At 41.7% G+C, this 19,666-nt stretch overlaps 6 non-coding genes across 6 annotated transcripts; all 6 read right to left on the minus strand.

Moving 5' to 3' along the window:
• Positions 1-1,951: 1,951 nt before the first annotated feature.
• On the minus strand, positions 1,952-2,024 carry TRNAV-CAC (transfer RNA valine (anticodon CAC)). Its single transcript has one exon. It is a non-coding gene; the product is annotated as a tRNA-Val (tRNA).
• A 272-nt stretch (positions 2,025-2,296) lies between these two features.
• Positions 2,297-2,368, minus strand: TRNAL-UAG (transfer RNA leucine (anticodon UAG)). The gene has a single exon. It is a non-coding gene; the product is annotated as a tRNA-Leu (tRNA).
• A 1,970-nt stretch (positions 2,369-4,338) lies between these two features.
• TRNAV-CAC (transfer RNA valine (anticodon CAC)) lies at positions 4,339-4,411 on the minus strand. The gene has a single exon. It is a non-coding gene; the product is annotated as a tRNA-Val (tRNA).
• Positions 4,412-11,519: 7,108 nt separating this feature from the next.
• On the minus strand, positions 11,520-11,592 carry TRNAV-CAC (transfer RNA valine (anticodon CAC)). The gene has a single exon. It is a non-coding gene; the product is annotated as a tRNA-Val (tRNA).
• Positions 11,593-16,303: 4,711 nt separating this feature from the next.
• On the minus strand, positions 16,304-16,376 carry TRNAV-CAC (transfer RNA valine (anticodon CAC)). Its single transcript has one exon. It is a non-coding gene; the product is annotated as a tRNA-Val (tRNA).
• A 2,314-nt stretch (positions 16,377-18,690) lies between these two features.
• TRNAV-CAC (transfer RNA valine (anticodon CAC)) lies at positions 18,691-18,763 on the minus strand. Its single transcript has one exon. It is a non-coding gene; the product is annotated as a tRNA-Val (tRNA).
• Positions 18,764-19,666: the final 903 nt, after the last annotated feature.

Genomic DNA, 19,666 nt, shown 5'->3' on the forward strand with positions numbered 1-19,666 from the left:
TCAAAAGCTAATACCGGCTCTAAGCCCGCAATGAAGATCATGCTGGTATCTTTATGATGCTTGGTCTGTGAATACGCATGAAAGTCAGTCTCAACTTACCCTTTCTCAAACGATAGCACTATCATTTACAAGTGTCTCCTTTTATTCCGTCCCAGCTTTGGACACGTCTTACAGGAAGTCAGCCCTTATTTATATATTTCTGCAGTGGCTGAAGCTTAATGAGAAAGAGTAACAAGTTGTTCATAACAACATAAGAAACACATTGTGCATTTTCTCTCAAATACTCCTTCACTTTGTGCCAAAAGAAATACCAAGGTGAATACCTAGGCCACAGATTCAAGCTAAAGATCTTCCTGGTGAAGGCAAGGCGCAATAAAAACTGCATATCGCTGGACTAAAGCATTCCTTGCATAGCCTCTAACATCATAACATAACTGAGCTGCTAGCAGCAAGCTAACCAATACCTTTCTGAAATGAGAATGACATGTGCTTATCTGCTCAATCAGTGCTCAATCAGGCGAGATTTAGAAAAGGTGGAAAGGGTCCAAGTGGATGCCCCTTCCTTTTTAGGGTGGGTCCTGCTGACTATCATAGGATTGCTTGTAAAAGTGGTCAGGGTCAGAGGAAAAGCTGCCAACACTTCTTAGCGTTCTCTATAGATGCAGCCATTTTCTGTGACTGTAATTTCGGCCTTTTCCCAGAAGTCTCTATTCTGCCTATGCAAATTAACAAAAGCAGTGCTTATTCCTCACTTGCTCAAAGGTCCTTCCTGTCCAGAAAGCTCTGATTAAGCATGCTTATTTTCTTTTTCTGGGATATTTTAAATTGTTTCGCTGTCCAGTCTGTGGCAGTAGAAAGCTGCTTATGATGCCAGGTTTTGATGAATCCCCAAGGTACAAGTACAGAGGAATATATCAGTCTCTAGGATATGGAACTTTTAGCTAACACATCACAATATGTGATGCTTGCCAAGAAAACACTACATTCTGGAGCGCTGATGATCAGAACATTCTGCTCCTGAAGGATAGAAAAGACAGCTTGATTGAAATAAAGTCTGTTTATATTGACGCTCTCTCTCTCCCTATATATACATACATGCGTACACACACACACACAGGTATGTCATGCATTTCTTCAGATTTGTTTCAACCATTTACCATTTATTGGAGAATCCCTACTTTTCAAGTGACTGCAAATGAAGTCATCTCTGGCACTTTTTGTGCAAAGTAAGAGACGCACATGACACCTTTTTATAAAAGTCATCGGTTTCTTTGTTACTGTGTACTTTCAAAGCATGGGGCTTTCACACGTCAGGTAAACCTGATTACCACTACACAACAAAAGCAGATGCAGCTTTCTTATCTATGTCGTGATAGAACAGTTGTGAATTGAGTAGAAGAAGGGCCCTGATGTGATACTTATTACATGCAGCCTGTAAGATAGTCAAACATGCAGGCTAGGAAGGAAGATGCAAATATCAATGTATTAGAAAAACACCTAAAGGCGAGTGATATGCTTTCATTCATGCATGGCTAGGAAAAATCGCCATACTGTTGCAAACATTCTTACACCACCAACTGGAAATAAATGATTCTGACATTAAACGTAAAGGTGACAATGCATTTGTATCATCACCTTGAGAAGGATCATCTTGGAATTGAGCCGAGGGCCTCTGCACTCAAAGCCAGAAACACTCCACTAAAATAAGATTCCTGTTGGTGCCAACAATTCTCCATGTTAATGCTTGTTCTAGGTGAGCAGTGAACCGATTGCAGGGCTCTTTTGAAAGCAAGGTCTGAGAACCAACAGATACATCCACACGCCGATTACTTTAGTGTTTTGAGAGAATTCCCTTTCTTGGAACGAGATTGCATGAAATAATCTTCAGGGCTTGGACAATTCCATGGCAAAACGGCACCTATCAACATTGTAGCCAACACAATATAACAACTGTTTCTGCCCGGTTTCGAACCGGGGACCTTTCGCGTGTGAGGCGAACGTGATAACCACTACACTACAGAAACAGATACCTACAGTTGATTTTTCTGTAATGAAACTGCTCCGAACTGGCTATTCCATGGGCCTCTGGCTTTAGATTTCTTTCATGCAACCTGCCCGACATCCCTAGCTGAACGCTCGTACATGCCATGCAAGACCAGATGTTTGGTATTAGCTCAGACTGGGCAGGGCTGAAGCATGAGACTCTAGCAAAGAATTATCCACTACTGCAAAGAAAAAATTGATGTTGGTTTTGAAACGCAAACTTCAAAACAACTTGAAAAGAGTACCAAGAAAAGGGCTCGTCCGGGATTTGAACCCGGGACATCTCGCACCTAAAGCGAGAATCATACCCCTAGACCAACGAGCCCTCAAAATCCTCTTACCTCTCAAAAGCTAATACCGGCTCTAAGCCCGCAATGAAGATCATGCTGGTATCTTTATGATGCTTGGTCTGTGAATACGCATGAAAGTCAGTCTCAACTTACCCTTTCTCAAACGATAGCACTATCATTTACAAGTGTCTCCTTTTATTCCGTCCCAGCTTTGGACACGTCTTACAGGAAGTCAGCCCTTATTTATATATTTCTGCAGTGGCTGAAGCTTAATGAGAAAGAGTAACAAGTTGTTCATAACAACATAAGAAACACATTGTGCATTTTCTCTCAAATACTCCTTCACTTTGTGCCAAAAGAAATACCAAGGTGAATACCTAGGCCACAGATTCAAGCTAAAGATCTTCCTGGTGAAGGCAAGGCGCAATAAAAACTGCATATCGCTGGACTAAAGCATTCCTTGCATAGCCTCTAACATCATAACATAACTGAGCTGCTAGCAGCAAGCTAACCAATACCTTTCTGAAATGAGAATGACATGTGCTTATCTGCTCAATCAGTGCTCAATCAGGCGAGATTTAGAAAAGGTGGAAAGGGTCCAAGTGGATGCCCCTTCCTTTTTAGGGTGGGTCCTGCTGACTATCATAGGATTGCTTGTAAAAGTGGTCAGGGTCAGAGGAAAAGCTGCCAACACTTCTTAGCGTTCTCTATAGATGCAGCCATTTTCTGTGACTGTAATTTCGGCCTTTTCCCAGAAGTCTCTATTCTGCCTATGCAAATTAACAAAAGCAGTGCTTATTCCTCACTTGCTCAAAGGTCCTTCCTGTCCAGAAAGCTCTGATTAAGCATGCTTATTTTCTTTTTCTGGGATATTTTAAATTGTTTCGCTGTCCAGTCTGTGGCAGTAGAAAGCTGCTTATGATGCCAGGTTTTGATGAATCCCCAAGGTACAAGTACAGAGGAATATATCAGTCTCTAGGATATGGAACTTTTAGCTAACACATCACAATATGTGATGCTTGCCAAGAAAACACTACATTCTGGAGCGCTGATGATCAGAACATTCTGCTCCTGAAGGATAGAAAAGACAGCTTGATTGAAATAAAGTCTGTTTATATTGACGCTCTCTCTCTCCCTATATATACATACATGCGTACACACACACACACAGGTATGTCATGCATTTCTTCAGATTTGTTTCAACCATTTACCATTTATTGGAGAATCCCTACTTTTCAAGTGACTGCAAATGAAGTCATCTCTGGCACTTTTTGTGCAAAGTAAGAGACGCACATGACACCTTTTTATAAAAGTCATCGGTTTCTTTGTTACTGTGTACTTTCAAAGCATGGGGCTTTCACACGTCAGGTAAACCTGATTACCACTACACAACAAAAGCAGATGCAGCTTTCTTATCTATGTCGTGATAGAACAGTTGTGAATTGAGTAGAAGAAGGGCCCTGATGTGATACTTATTACATGCAGCCTGTAAGATAGTCAAACATGCAGGCTAGGAAGGAAGATGCAAATATCAATGTATTAGAAAAACACCTAAAGGCGAGTGATATGCTTTCATTCATGCATGGCTAGGAAAAATCGCCATACTGTTGCAAACATTCTTACACCACCAACTGGAAATAAATGATTCTGACATTAAACGTAAAGGTGACAATGCATTTGTATCATCACCTTGAGAAGGATCATCTTGGAATTGAGCCGAGGGCCTCTGCACTCAAAGCCAGAAACACTCCACTAAAATAAGATTCCTGTTGGTGCCAACAATTCTCCATGTTAATGCTTGTTCTAGGTGAGCAGTGAACCGATTGCAGGGCTCTTTTGAAAGCAAGGTCTGAGAACCAACAGATACATCCACACGCCGATTACTTTAGTGTTTTGAGAGAATTCCCTTTCTTGGAACGAGATTGCATGAAATAATCTTCAGGGCTTGGACAATTCCATGGCAAAACTGCACCTATCAACATTGTAGCCAACACAATATAACAACTGTTTCTGCCCGGTTTCGAACCGGGGACCTTTCGCGTGTGAGGCGAACGTGATAACCACTACACTACAGAAACAGATACCTACAGTTGATTTTTCTGTAATGAAACTGCTCCGAACTGGCTATTCCATGGGCCTCTGGCTTTAGATTTCTTTCATGCAACCTGCCCGACATCCCTAGCTGAACGCTCGTACATGCCATGCAAGACCAGATGTTTGGTATTAGCTCAGACTGGGCAGGGCTGAAGCATGAGACTCTAGCAAAGAATTATCCACTACTGCAAAGAAAAAATTGATGTTGGTTTTGAAACGCAAACTTCAAAACAACTTGAAAAGAGTACCAAGAAAAGGGCTCGTCCGGGATTTGAACCCGGGACCTCTCGCACCCAAAGCAAGAATCATACCCCTAGACCAACGAGCCCTCAAAATCCTCTTACCTCTCAAAAGCTAATACCGGCTCTAAGCCCGCAATGAAGATCATGCTGGTATCTTTATGATGCTTGGTCTGTGAATACGCATGAAAGTCAGTCTCAACTTACCCTTTCTCAAACGATAGCACTATCATTTACAAGTGTCTCCTTTTATTCCGTCCCAGCTTTGGACACGTCTTACAGGAAGTCAGCCCTTATTTATATATTTCTTCAGTGGCTGAAGCTTAATGAGAAAGAGTAACAAGTTGTTCATAACAACATAAGAAACACATTGTGCATTTTCTCTTAAATACTCCTTCACTTTGTGCCAAAAGAAATACCAAGGTGAATACCTAGGCCACAGATTCAAGCTAAAGATCTTCCTGCTGAATGCAAGGCGCAATAAAAACTGCATATCGCTGGACTAAAGCATTCCTTGCATAGCCTCTAACATCATAACATAACTGAGCTGCTAGCAGCAAGCTAACCAATACCTTTCTGAAATGAGAATGACATGTGCTTATCTGCTCAATCAGTGCTCAATCAGGCTCGATCAGGCGAGATTTAGAAAAGGTGGAAAGGGTCCAAGTGGATGCCCCTTCCTTTTTAGGGTGGGTCCTGCTGACTATCATAGGATTGCTTGTAAAAGTGGCCAGGGTCAGAGGAAAAGCTGCCAACACTTCTTAGCATTCTCTATAGATGCAGCCATTTTCTGTGACTGTAATTTCGGCCTTTTCCCAGAAGTCTCTATTCTGCCTATGCAAATTAACAAAAGCAGTGCTTATTCCTCACTTGCTCAAATGTCCTTCCTGTCCAGAAAGCTCTGATTAAGCATGCTTATTTTCTTTTTCTGGGATATTTTAAATTGTTTCGCTGTCCAGTCTGTGGCAGTAGAAAGCTGCTTATGATGCCCGGTTTTGATGAATCCCCAAGGTACAAGTACAGAGGAATATATCAGTCTCTAGGATATGGAACTTTTAGCTAACACATCACAATATGTGATGCTTGCCAAGAAAACACTACATTCTGGAGCGCTGATGATCAGAACATTCTGCTCCTGAAGGATAGAAAAGACAGCTTGATTGAAATAAAGTCTGTTTATATTGACGCTCTCTCTCTCCCTATATATACATACATGCATACACACACACACACAGGTATGTCATGCATTTCTTCAGATTTGTTTCAACCATTTACCATTTATTGGAGAATCCCTACTTTTCAAGTGACTGCAAATGAAGTCATCTCTGGCACTTTTTGTGCAAAGTAAGAGACACACATGACACCTTATTATAAAAGTCATCGGTTTCTTTGTTACTGTGTACTTTCAAAGCATGGGGCTTTCACACGTCAGGTAAACCTGATTACCACTACACAACAAAAGCAGATGCAGCTTTCTTATCTATGTCGTGATAGAACAGTTGTGAATTGAGTAGAAGAAGGGCCCTGATGTGATACTTATTACATGCAGCCTGTAAGATAGTCAAACATGCAGGCTAGGAAGGAAGATGCAAATATCAATGTATTAGAAAAACACCTAAAGGCGAGTGATATGCTTTCATTCATGCATGGCTAGGAAAAATCGCCATACTGTTGCAAACATTCTTACACCACCAACTGGAAATAAATGATTCTGACATTAAACGTAAAGGTGACAATGCATTTGTATCATCACCTTGAGAAGGATCATCTTGGAATTGAGCCGAGGGCCTCTGCACTCAAAGCCAGAAACACTCCACTAAAATAAGATTCCTGTTGGTGCCAACAATTCTCCATGTTAATGCTTGTTCTAGGTGAGCAGTGAACTGATTGCAGGGCTCTTTTGAAAGCAAGGTCTGAGAACCAACAGATACATCCACACGCCGATTACTTTAGTGTTTTGAGAGAATTCCCTTTCTTGGAACGAGATTGCATGAAATAATCTTCAGGGCTTGGACAATTCCATGGCAAAACGGCACCTATCAACATTGTAGCCAACACAATATAACAACTGTTTCTGCCCGGTTTCGAACCGGGGACCTTTCGCGTGTGAGGCGAACTTGATAACCACTACACTACAGAAACAGATACCTACAGTTGATTTTTCTGTAATGAAACTGCTCCGAACTGGCTATTCCATGGGCCTCTGGCTTTAGATTTCTTTCATGCAACCTGCCCGACATCCCTAGCTGAACGCTCGTACATGCCATGCAAGACCAGATGTTTGGTATTAGCTCAGACTGGGCAGGGCTGAAGCATGAGACTCTAGCAAAGAATTATCCACTACTGCAAAGAAAAAATTGATGTTGGTTTTGAAACGCAAACTTCAAAACAACTTGAAAAGAGTACCAAGAAAAGGGCTCGTCCGGGATTTGAACCCGGGACCTCTCGCACACAAAGCGAGAATCATACCCCTAGACCAACGAGCCCTCAAAATCCTCTTACCTCTCAAAAGCTAATACCGGCTCTAAGCCCGCAATGAAGATCATGCTGGTATCTTTATGATGCTTGGTCTGTGAATACGCATGAAAGTCAGTCTCAACTTACCCTTTCTCAAACGATAGCACTATCATTTACAAGTGTCTCCTTTTATTCCGTCCCAGCTTTGGACACGTCTTACAGGAAGTCAGCCCTTATTTATATATTTCTGCAGTGGCTGAAGCTTAATGAGAAAGAGTAACAAGTTGTTCATAACAACATAAGAAACACATTGTGCATTTTCTCTCAAATACTCCTTCACTTTGTGCCAAAAGAAATACCAAGGTGAATACCTAGGCCACAGATTCAAGCTAAAGATCTTCCTGGTGAAGGCAAGGCGCAATAAAAACTGCATATCGCTGGACTAAAGCATTCCTTGCATAGCCTCTAACATCATAACATAACTGAGCTGCTAGCAGCAAGCTAACCAATACCTTTCTGAAATGAGAATGACATGTGCTTATCTGCTCAATCAGTGCTCAATCAGGCGAGATTTAGAAAAGGTGGAAAGGGTCCAAGTGGATGCCCCTTCCTTTTTAGGGTGGGTCCTGCTGACTATCATAGGATTGCTTGTAAAAGTGGTCAGGGTCAGAGGAAAAGCTGCCAACACTTCTTAGCGTTCTCTATAGATGCAGCCATTTTCTGTGACTGTAATTTCGGCCTTTTCCCAGAAGTCTCTATTCTGCCTATGCAAATTAACAAAAGCAGTGCTTATTCCTCACTTGCTCAAAGGTCCTTCCTGTCCAGAAAGCTCTGATTAAGCATGCTTATTTTCTTTTTCTGGGATATTTTAAATTGTTTCGCTGTCCAGTCTGTGGCAGTAGAAAGCTGCTTATGATGCCAGGTTTTGATGAATCCCCAAGGTACAAGTACAGAGGAATATATCAGTCTCTAGGATATGGAACTTTTAGCTAACACATCACAATATGTGATGCTTGCCAAGAAAACACTACATTCTGGAGCGCTGATGATCAGAACATTCTGCTCCTGAAGGATAGAAAAGACAGCTTGATTGAAATAAAGTCTGTTTATATTGACGCTCTCTCTCTCCCTATATATACATACATGCGTACACACACACACACAGGTATGTCATGCATTTCTTCAGATTTGTTTCAACCATTTACCATTTATTGGAGAATCCCTACTTTTCAAGTGACTGCAAATGAAGTCATCTCTGGCACTTTTTGTGCAAAGTAAGAGACGCACATGACACCTTTTTATAAAAGTCATCGGTTTCTTTGTTACTGTGTACTTTCAAAGCATGGGGCTTTCACACGTCAGGTAAACCTGATTACCACTACACAACAAAAGCAGATGCAGCTTTCTTATCTATGTCGTGATAGAACAGTTGTGAATTGAGTAGAAGAAGGGCCCTGATGTGATACTTATTACATGCAGCCTGTAAGATAGTCAAACATGCAGGCTAGGAAGGAAGATGCAAATATCAATGTATTAGAAAAACACCTAAAGGCGAGTGATATGCTTTCATTCATGCATGGCTAGGAAAAATCGCCATACTGTTGCAAACATTCTTACACCACCAACTGGAAATAAATGATTCTGACATTAAACGTAAAGGTGACAATGCATTTGTATCATCACCCTGAGAAGGATCATCTTGGAATTGAGCCGAGGGCCTCTGCACTCAAAGCCAGAAACACTCCACTAAAATAAGATTCCTGTTGGTGCCAACAATTCTCCATGTTAATGCTTGTTCTAGGTGAGCAGTGAACCGATTGCAGGGCTCTTTTGAAAGCAAGGTCTGAGAACCAACAGATACATCCACACGCCGATTACTTTAGTGTTTTGAGAGAATTCCCTTTCTTGGAACGAGATTGCATGAAATAATCTTCAGGGCTTGGACAATTCCATGGCAAAACGGCACCTATCAACATTGTAGCCAACACAATATAACAACTGTTTCTGCCCGGTTTCGAACCGGGGACCTTTCGCGTGTGAGGCGAACTTGATAACCACTACACTACAGAAACAGATACCTACAGTTGATTTTTCTGTAATGAAACTGCTCCGAACTGGCTATTCCATGGGCCTCTGGCTTTAGATTTCTTTCATGCAACCTGCCCGACATCCCTAGCTGAACGCTCGTACATGCCATGCAAGACCAGATGTTTGGTATTAGCTCAGACTGGGCAGGGCTGAAGCATGAGACTCTAGCAAAGAATTATCCACTACTGCAAAGAAAAAATTGATGTTGGTTTTGAAACGCAAACTTCAAAACAACTTGAAAAGAGTACCAAGAAAAGGGCTCGTCCGGGATTTGAACCTGGAACCTCTCGCACCCAAAGCGAGAATCATACCCCTAGACCAACGAGCCCTCAAAATCCTCTTACCTCTCAAAAGCTAATACCGGCTCTAAGCCCGCAATGAAGATCATGCTGGTATCTTTATGATGCTTGGTCTGTGAATACGCATGAAAGTCAGTCTCAACTTACCCTTTCTCAAACGATAGCACTATCATTTACAAGTGTCTCCTTTTATTCCGTCCCAGCTTTGGACACGTCTTACAGGAAGTCAGCCCTTATTTATATATTTCTTCAGTGGCTGAAGCTTAATGAGAAAGAGTAACAAGTTGTTCATAACAACATAAGAAACACATTGTGCATTTTCTCTCAAATACTCCTTCACTTTGTGCCAAAAGAAATACCAAGGTGAATACCTAGGCCACAGATTCAAGCTAAAGATCTTCCTGCTGAATGCAAGGCGCAATAAAAACTGCATATCGCTGGACTAAAGCATTCCTTGCATAGCCTCTAACATCATAACATAACTGAGCTGCTAGCAGCAAGCTAACCAATACCTTTCTGAAATGAGAATGACATGTGCTTATCTGCTCAATCAGTGCTCAATCAGGCTCGATCAGGCGAGATTTAGAAAAGGTGGAAAGGGTCCAAGTGGATGCCCCTTCCTTTTTAGGGTGGGTCCTGCTGACTATCATAGGATTGCTTGTAAAAGTGGCCAGGGTCAGAGGAAAAGCTGCCAACACTTCTTAGCATTCTCTATAGATGCAGCCATTTTCTGTGACTGTAATTTCGGCCTTTTCCCAGAAGTCTCTATTCTGCCTATGCAAATTAACAAAAGCAGTGCTTATTCCTCACTTGCTCAAATGTCCTTCCTGTCCAGAAAGCTCTGATTAAGCATGCTTATTTTCTTTTTCTGGGATATTTTAAATTGTTTCGCTGTCCAGTCTGTGGCAGTAGAAAGCTGCTTATGATGCCAGGTTTTGATGAATCCCCAAGGTACAAGTACAGAGGAATATATCAGTCTCTAGGATATGGAACTTTTAGCTAACACATCACAATATGTGATGCTTGCCAAGAAAACACTACATTCTGGAGCGCTGATGATCAGAACATTCTGCTCCTGAAGGATAGAAAAGACAGCTTGATTGAAATAAAGTCTGTTTATATTGACGCTCTCTCTCTCCCTATATATACATACATGCATGCACACACACACACAGGTATGTCATGCATTTCTTCAGATTTGTTTCAACCATTTACCATTTATTGGAGAATCCCTACTTTTCAAGTGACTGCAAATGAAGTCATCTCTGGCACTTTTTGTGCAAAGTAAGAGACACACATGACACCTTTTTATAAAAGTCATCGGTTTCTTTGTTACTGTGTACTTTCAAAGCATGGGGCTTTCACACGTCAGGTAAACCTGATTACCACTACACAACAAAAGCAGATGCAGCTTTCTTATCTATGTCGTGATAGAACAGTTGTGAATTGAGTAGAAGAAGGGCCCTGATGTGATACTTATTACATGCAGCCTGTAAGATAGTCAAACATGCAGGCTAGGAAGGAAGATGCAAATATCAATGTATTAGAAAAACACCTAAAGGCGTGTGATATGCTTTCATTCATGCATGGCTAGGAAAAATCGCCATACTGTTGCAAACATTCTTACACCACCAACTGGAAATAAATGATTCTGACATTAAACGTAAAGGTGACAATGCATTTGTATCATCACCCTGAGAAGGATCATCTTGGAATTGAGCCGAGGGCCTCTGCACTCAAAGCCAGAAACACTCCACTAAAATAAGATTCCTGTTGGTGCCAACAATTCTCCATGTTAATGCTTGTTCTAGGTGAGCAGTGAACCGATTGCAGGGCTCTTTTGAAAGCAAGGTCTGAGAACCAACAGATACATCCACACGCCGATTACTTTAGTGTTTTGAGAGAATTCCCTTTCTTGGAACGAGATTGCATGAAATAATCTTCAGGGCTTGGACAATTCCATGGCAAAACGGCACCTATCAACATTGTAGCCAACACAATATAACAACTGTTTCTGCCCGGTTTCGAACCGGGGACCTTTCGCGTGTGAGGCGAACGTGATAACCACTACACTACAGAAACAGATACCTACAGTTGATTTTTCTGTAATGAAACTGCTCCGAACTGGCTATTCCATGGGCCTCTGGCTTTAGATTTCTTTCATGCAACCTGCCCGACATCCCTAGCTGAACGCTCGTACATGCCATGCAAGACCAGATGTTTGGTATTAGCTCAGACTGGGCAGGGCTGAAGCATGAGACTCTAGCAAAGAATTATCCACTACTGCAAAGAAAAAATTGATGTTGGTTTTGAAACGCAAACTTCAAAACAACTTGAAAAGAGTACCAAGAAAAGGGCTCGTCCGGGATTTGAACCCGGGACCTCTCGCACACAAAGCGAGAATCATACCCCTAGACCAACGAGCCCTCAAAATCCTCTTACCTCTCAAAAGCTAATACCGGCTCTAAGCCCGCAATGAAGATCATGCTGGTATCTTTATGATGCTTGGTCTGTGAATACGCATGAAAGTCAGTCTCAACTTACCCTTTCTCAAACGATAGCACTATCATTTACAAGTGTCTCCTTTTATTCCGTCCCAGCTTTGGACACGTCTTACAGGAAGTCAGCCCTTATTTATATATTTCTGCAGTGGCTGAAGCTTAATGAGAAAGAGTAACAAGTTGTTCATAACAACATAAGAAACACATTGTGCATTTTCTCTCAAATACTCCTTCACTTTGTGCCAAAAGAAATACCAAGGTGAATACCTAGGCCACAGATTCAAGCTAAAGATCTTCCTGGTGAAGGCAAGGCGCAATAAAAACTGCATATCGCTGGACTAAAGCATTCCTTGCATAGCCTCTAACATCATAACATAACTGAGCTGCTAGCAGCAAGCTAACCAATACCTTTCTGAAATGAGAATGACATGTGCTTATCTGCTCAATCAGTGCTCAATCAGGCGAGATTTAGAAAAGGTGGAAAGGGTCCAAGTGGATGCCCCTTCCTTTTTAGGGTGGGTCCTGCTGACTATCATAGGATTGCTTGTAAAAGTGGTCAGGGTCAGAGGAAAAGCTGCCAACACTTCTTAGCGTTCTCTATAGATGCAGCCATTTTCTGTGACTGTAATTTCGGCCTTTTCCCAGAAGTCTCTATTCTGCCTATGCAAATTAACAAAAGCAGTGCTTATTCCTCACTTGCTCAAAGGTCCTTCCTGTCCAGAAAGCTCTGATTAAGCATGCTTATTTTCTTTTTCTGGGATATTTTAAATTGTTTCGCTGTCCAGTCTGTGGCAGTAGAAAGCTGCTTATGATGCCAGGTTTTGATGAATCCCCAAGGTACAAGTACAGAGGAATATATCAGTCTCTAGGATATGGAACTTTTAGCTAACACATCACAATATGTGATGCTTGCCAAGAAAACACTACATTCTGGAGCGCTGATGATCAGAACATTCTGCTCCTGAAGGATAGAAAAGACAGCTTGATTGAAATAAAGTCTGTTTATATTGACGCTCTCTCTCTCCCTATATATACATACATGCGTACACACACACACACAGGTATGTCATGCATTTCTTCAGATTTGTTTCAACCATTTACCATTTATTGGAGAATCCCTACTTTTCAAGTGACTGCAAATGAAGTCATCTCTGGCACTTTTTGTGCAAAGTAAGAGACGCACATGACACCTTTTTATAAAAGTCATCGGTTTCTTTGTTACTGTGTACTTTCAAAGCATGGGGCTTTCACACGTCAGGTAAACCTGATTACCACTACACAACAAAAGCAGATGCAGCTTTCTTATCTATGTCGTGATAGAACAGTTGTGAATTGAGTAGAAGAAGGGCCCTGATGTGATACTTATTACATGCAGCCTGTAAGATAGTCAAACATGCAGGCTAGGAAGGAAGATGCAAATATCAATGTATTAGAAAAACACCTAAAGGCGAGTGATATGCTTTCATTCATGCATGGCTAGGAAAAATCGCCATACTGTTGCAAACATTCTTACACCACCAACTGGAAATAAATGATTCTGACATTAAACGTAAAGGTGACAATGCATTTGTATCATCACCCTGAGAAGGATCATCTTGGAATTGAGCCGAGGGCCTCTGCACTCAAAGCCAGAAACACTCCACTAAAATAAGATTCCTGTTGGTGCCAACAATTCTCCATGTTAATGCTTGTTCTAGGTGAGCAGTGAACCGATTGCAGGGCTCTTTTGAAAGCAAGGTCTGAGAACCAACAGATACATCCACACGCCGATTACTTTAGTGTTTTGAGAGAATTCCCTTTCTTGGAACGAGATTGCATGAAATAATCTTCAGGGCTTGGACAATTCCATGGCAAAACGGCACCTATCAACATTGTAGCCAACACAATATAACAACTGTTTCTGCCCGGTTTCGAACCGGGGACCTTTCGCGTGTGAGGCGAACTTGATAACCACTACACTACAGAAACAGATACCTACAGTTGATTTTTCTGTAATGAAACTGCTCCGAACTGGCTATTCCATGGGCCTCTGGCTTTAGATTTCTTTCATGCAACCTGCCCGACATCCCTAGCTGAACGCTCGTACATGCCATGCAAGACCAGATGTTTGGTATTAGCTCAGACTGGGCAGGGCTGAAGCATGAGACTCTAGCAAAGAATTATCCACTACTGCAAAGAAAAAATTGATGTTGGTTTTGAAACGCAAACTTCAAAACAACTTGAAAAGAGTACCAAGAAAAGGGCTCGTCCGGGATTTGAACCTGGAACCTCTCGCACCCAAAGCGAGAATCATACCCCTAGACCAACGAGCCCTCAAAATCCTCTTACCTCTCAAAAGCTAATACCGGCTCTAAGCCCGCAATGAAGATCATGCTGGTATCTTTATGATGCTTGGTCTGTGAATACGCATGAAAGTCAGTCTCAACTTACCCTTTCTCAAACGATAGCACTATCATTTACAAGTGTCTCCTTTTATTCCGTCCCAGCTTTGGACACGTCTTACAGGAAGTCAGCCCTTATTTATATATTTCTTCAGTGGCTGAAGCTTAATGAGAAAGAGTAACAAGTTGTTCATAACAACATAAGAAACACATTGTGCATTTTCTCTCAAATACTCCTTCACTTTGTGCCAAAAGAAATACCAAGGTGAATACCTAGGCCACAGATTCAAGCTAAAGATCTTCCTGCTGAATGCAAGGCGCAATAAAAACTGCATATCGCTGGACTAAAGCATTCCTTGCATAGCCTCTAACATCATAACATAACTGAGCTGCTAGCAGCAAGCTAACCAATACCTTTCTGAAATGAGAATGACATGTGCTTATCTGCTCAATCAGTGCTCAATCAGGCTCGATCAGGCGAGATTTAGAAAAGGTGGAAAGGGTCCAAGTGGATGCCCCTTCCTTTTTAGGGTGGGTCCTGCTGACTATCATAGGATTGCTTGTAAAAGTGGCCAGGGTCAGAGGAAAAGCTGCCAACACTTCTTAGCATTCTCTATAGATGCAGCCATTTTCTGTGACTGTAATTTCGGCCTTTTCCCAGAAGTCTCTATTCTGCCTATGCAAATTAACAAAAGCAGTGCTTATTCCTCACTTGCTCAAATGTCCTTCCTGTCCAGAAAGCTCTGATTAAGCATGCTTATTTTCTTTTTCTGGGATATTTTAAATTGTTTCGCTGTCCAGTCTGTGGCAGTAGAAAGCTGCTTATGATGCCAGGTTTTGATGAATCCCCAAGGTACAAGTACAGAGGAATATATCAGTCTCTAGGATATGGAACTTTTAGCTAACACATCACAATATGTGATGCTTGCCAAGAAAACACTACATTCTGGAGCGCTGATGATCAGAACATTCTGCTCCTGAAGGATAGAAAAGACAGCTTGATTGAAATAAAGTCTGTTTATATTGACGCTCTCTCTCTCCCTATATATACATACATGCATACACACACACACACAGGTATGTCATGCATTTCTTCAGATTTGTTTCAACCATTTACCATTTATTGGAGAATCCCTACTTTTCAAGTGACTGCAAATGAAGTCATCTCTGGCACTTTTTGTGCAAAGTAAGAGACACACATGACACCTTTTTATAAAAGTCATCGGTTTCTTTGTTACTGTGTACTTTCAAAGCATGGGGCTTTCACACGTCAGGTAAACCTGATTACCACTACACAACAAAAGCAGATGCAGCTTTCTTATCTATGTCGTGATAGAACAGTTGTGAATTGAGTAGAAGAAGGGCCCTGATGTGATACTTATTACATGCAGCCTGTAAGATAGTCAAACATGCAGGCTAGGAAGGAAGATGCAAATATCAATGTATTAGAAAAACACCTAAAGGCGTGTGATATGCTTTCATTCATGCATGGCTAGGAAAAATCGCCATACTGTTGCAAACATTCTTACACCACCAACTGGAAATAAATGATTCTGACATTAAACGTAAAGGTGACAATGCATTTGTATCATCACCCTGAGAAGGATCATCTTGGAATTGAGCCGAGGGCCTCTGCACTCAAAGCCAGAAACACTCCACTAAAATAAGATTCCTGTTGGTGCCAACAATTCTCCATGTTAATGCTTGTTCTAGGTGAGCAGTGAACCGATTGCAGGGCTCTTTTGAAAGCAAGGTCTGAGAACCAACAGATACATCCACACGCCGATTACTTTAGTGTTTTGAGAGAATTCCCTTTCTTGGAACGAGATTGCATGAAATAATCTTCAGGGCTTGGACAATTCCATGGCAAAACGGCACCTATCAACATTGTAGCCAACACAATATAACAACTGTTTCTGCCCGGTTTCGAACCGGGGACCTTTCGCGTGTGAGGCGAACGTGATAACCACTACACTACAGAAACAGATACCTACAGTTGATTTTTCTGTAATGAAACTGCTCCGAACTGGCTATTCCATGGGCCTCTGGCTTTAGATTTCTTTCATGCAACCTGCCCGACATCCCTAGCTGAACGCTCGTACATGCCATGCAAGACCAGATGTTTGGTATTAGCTCAGACTGGGCAGGGCTGAAGCATGAGACTCTAGCAAAGAATTATCCACTACTGCAAAGAAAAAATTGATGTTGGTTTTGAAACGCAAACTTCAAAACAACTTGAAAAGAGTACCAAGAAAAGGGCTCGTCTGGGATTTGAACCTGGGACCTCTCGCACCCAAAGCGAGAATCATACCCCTAGACCAACGAGCCCTCAAAATCCTCTTACCTCTCAAAAGCTAATACCGGCTCTAAGCCCGCAATGAAGATCATGCTGGTATCTTTATGATGCTTGGTCTGTGAATACGCATGAAAGTCAGTCTCAACTTACCCTTTCTCAAACGATAGCACTATCATTTACAAGTGTCTCCTTTTATTCCGTCCCAGCTTTGGACACGTCTTACAGGAAGTCAGCCCTTATTTATATATTTCTGCAGTGGCTGAAGCTTAATGAGAAAGAGTAACAAGTTGTTCATAACAACATAAGAAACACATTGTGCATTTTCTCTCAAATACTCCTTCACTTTGTGCCAAAAAAAATACCAAGGTGAATACCTAGGCCACAGATTCAAGCTAAAGATCTTCCTGCTGAATGCAAGGCGCAATAAAAACTGCATATCGCTGGACTAAAGCATTCCTTGCATAGCCTCTAACATCATAACATAACTGAGCTGCTAGCAGCAAGCTAACCAATACCTTTCTGAAATGAGAATGACATGTGCTTATCGGCTCGATCAGGGCTCGATCAGGCGAGATTTAGAAAAGGTGGAAAGGGTCCAAGTGGATGCCCCTTCCTTTTTAGGGTGGGTCCTGCTGACTATCATAGGATTGCTTGTAAAAGTGGCCAGGGTCAGAGGAAAAGCTGCCAACACTTCTTAGCGTTCTCTATAGATGCAGCCATTTTCTGTGACTGTAATTTCGGCCTTTTCCCAGAAGTCTCTATTCTGCCTATGCAAATTAACAAAAGCAGTGCTTATTCCTCACTTGCTCAAATGTCCTTCCTGTCCAGAAAGCTCTGATTAAGCATGCTTATTTTCTTTTTCTGGGATATTTTAAATTGTTTCGCTGTCCAGTCTGTGGCAGTAGAAAGCTGCTTATGATGCCAGGTTTTGATGAATCCCCAAGGTACAAGTACAGAGGAATATATCAGTCTCTAGGATATGGAACTTTTAGCTAACACATCACAATATGTGATGCTTGCCAAGAAAACACTACATTCTGGAGCGCTGATGATCAGAACATTCTGCTCCTGAAGGATAGAAAAGACAGCTTGATTGAAATAAAGTCTGTTTATATTGACGCTCTCTCTCTCCCTATATATACATACATGCATACACACACACACACAGGTATGTCATGCATTTCTTCAGATTTGTTTCAACCATTTACCATTTATTGGAGAATCCCTACTTTTCAAGTGACTGCAAATGAAGTCATCTCTGGCACTTTTTGTGCAAAGTAAGAGACACACATGACACCTTTTTATAAAAGTCATCGGTTTCTTTGTTACTGTGTACTTTCAAAGCATGGGGCTTTCACACGTCAGGTAAACCTGATTACCACTACACAACAAAAGCAGATGCAGCTTTCTTATCTATGTCGTGATAGAACAGTTGTGAATTGAGTAGAAGAAGGGCCCTGATGTGATACTTATTACATGCAGCCTGTAAGATAGTCAAACATGCAGGCTAGGAAGGAAGATGCAAATATCAATGTATTAGAAAAACACCTAAAGGCGAGTGATATGCTTTCATTCATGCATGGCTAGGAAAAATCGCCATACTGTTGCAAACATTCTTACACCACCAACTGGAAATGAATGATTCTGACATTAAACGTAAAGGTGACAATGCATTTGTATCATCACCCTGAGAAGGATCATCTTGGAATTGAGCCGAGGGCCTCTGCACTCAAAGCCAGAAACACTCCACTAAAATAAGATTCCTGTTGGTGCCAACAATTCTCCATGTTAATGCTTGTTCTAGGTGAGCAGTGAACCGATTGCAGGGCTCTTTTGAAAGCAAGGTCTGAGAACCAACAGATACATCCACACGCCGATTACTTTAGTGTTTAGAGAGAATTCCCTTTCTTGGAACGAGATTGCATGAAATAATCTTCAGGGCTTGGACAATTCCATGGCAAAACGGCACCTATCAACATTGTAGCCAACACAATATAACAACTGTTTCTGCCCGGTTTCGAACCGGGGACCTTTCGCGTGTGAGGCGAACGTGATAACCACTACACTACAGAAACAGATACCTACAGTTGATTTTTCTGTAATGAAACTGCTCCGAACTGGCTATTCCATGGGCCTCTGGCTTTAGATTTCTTTCATGCAACCTGCCCGACATCCCTAGCTGAACGCTCGTACATGCCATGCAAGACCAGATGTTTGGTATTAGCTCAGACTGGGCAGGGCTGAAGCATGAGACTCTAGCAAAGAATTATCCACTACTGCAAAGAAAAAATTGATGTTGGTTTTGAAACGCAAACTTCAAAACAACTTGAAAAGAGTACCAAGAAAAGGGCTCGTCCGGGATTTGAACCTGGGACCTCTCGCACCCAAAGCGAGAATCATACCCCTAGACCAACGAGCCCTCAAAATCCTCTTACCTCTCAAAAGCTAATACCGGCTCTAAGCCCGCAATGAAGATCATGCTGGTATCTTTATGATGCTTGGTCTGTGAATACGCATGAAAGTCAGTCTCAACTTACCCTTTCTCAAACGATAGCACTATCATTTACAAGTGTCTCCTTTTATTCCGTCCCAGCTTTGGACACGTCTTACAGGAAGTCAGCCCTTATTTATATATTTCTGCAGTGGCTGAAGCTTAATGAGAAAGAGTAACAAGTTGTTCATAACAACATAAGAAACACATTGTGCATTTTCTCTCAAATACTCCTTCACTTTGTGCCAAAAAAAATACCAAGGTGAATACCTAGGCCACAGATTCAAGCTAAAGATCTTCCTGCTGAATGCAAGGCGCAATAAAAACTGCATATCGCTGGACTAAAGCATTCCTTGCATAGCCTCTAACATCATAACATAACTGAGCTGCTAGCAGCAAGCTAACCAATACCTTTCTGAAATGAGAATGACATGTGCTTATCGGCTCGATCAGGGCTCGATCAGGCGAGATTTAGAAAAGGTGGAAA

The sequence above is a fragment of the Triturus cristatus genome, chromosome 8 (assembly GCF_964204655.1).
Source record: "Triturus cristatus chromosome 8, aTriCri1.1, whole genome shotgun sequence".
Classification (NCBI taxonomy): Eukaryota; Metazoa; Chordata; class Amphibia; order Caudata; family Salamandridae; genus Triturus; species Triturus cristatus.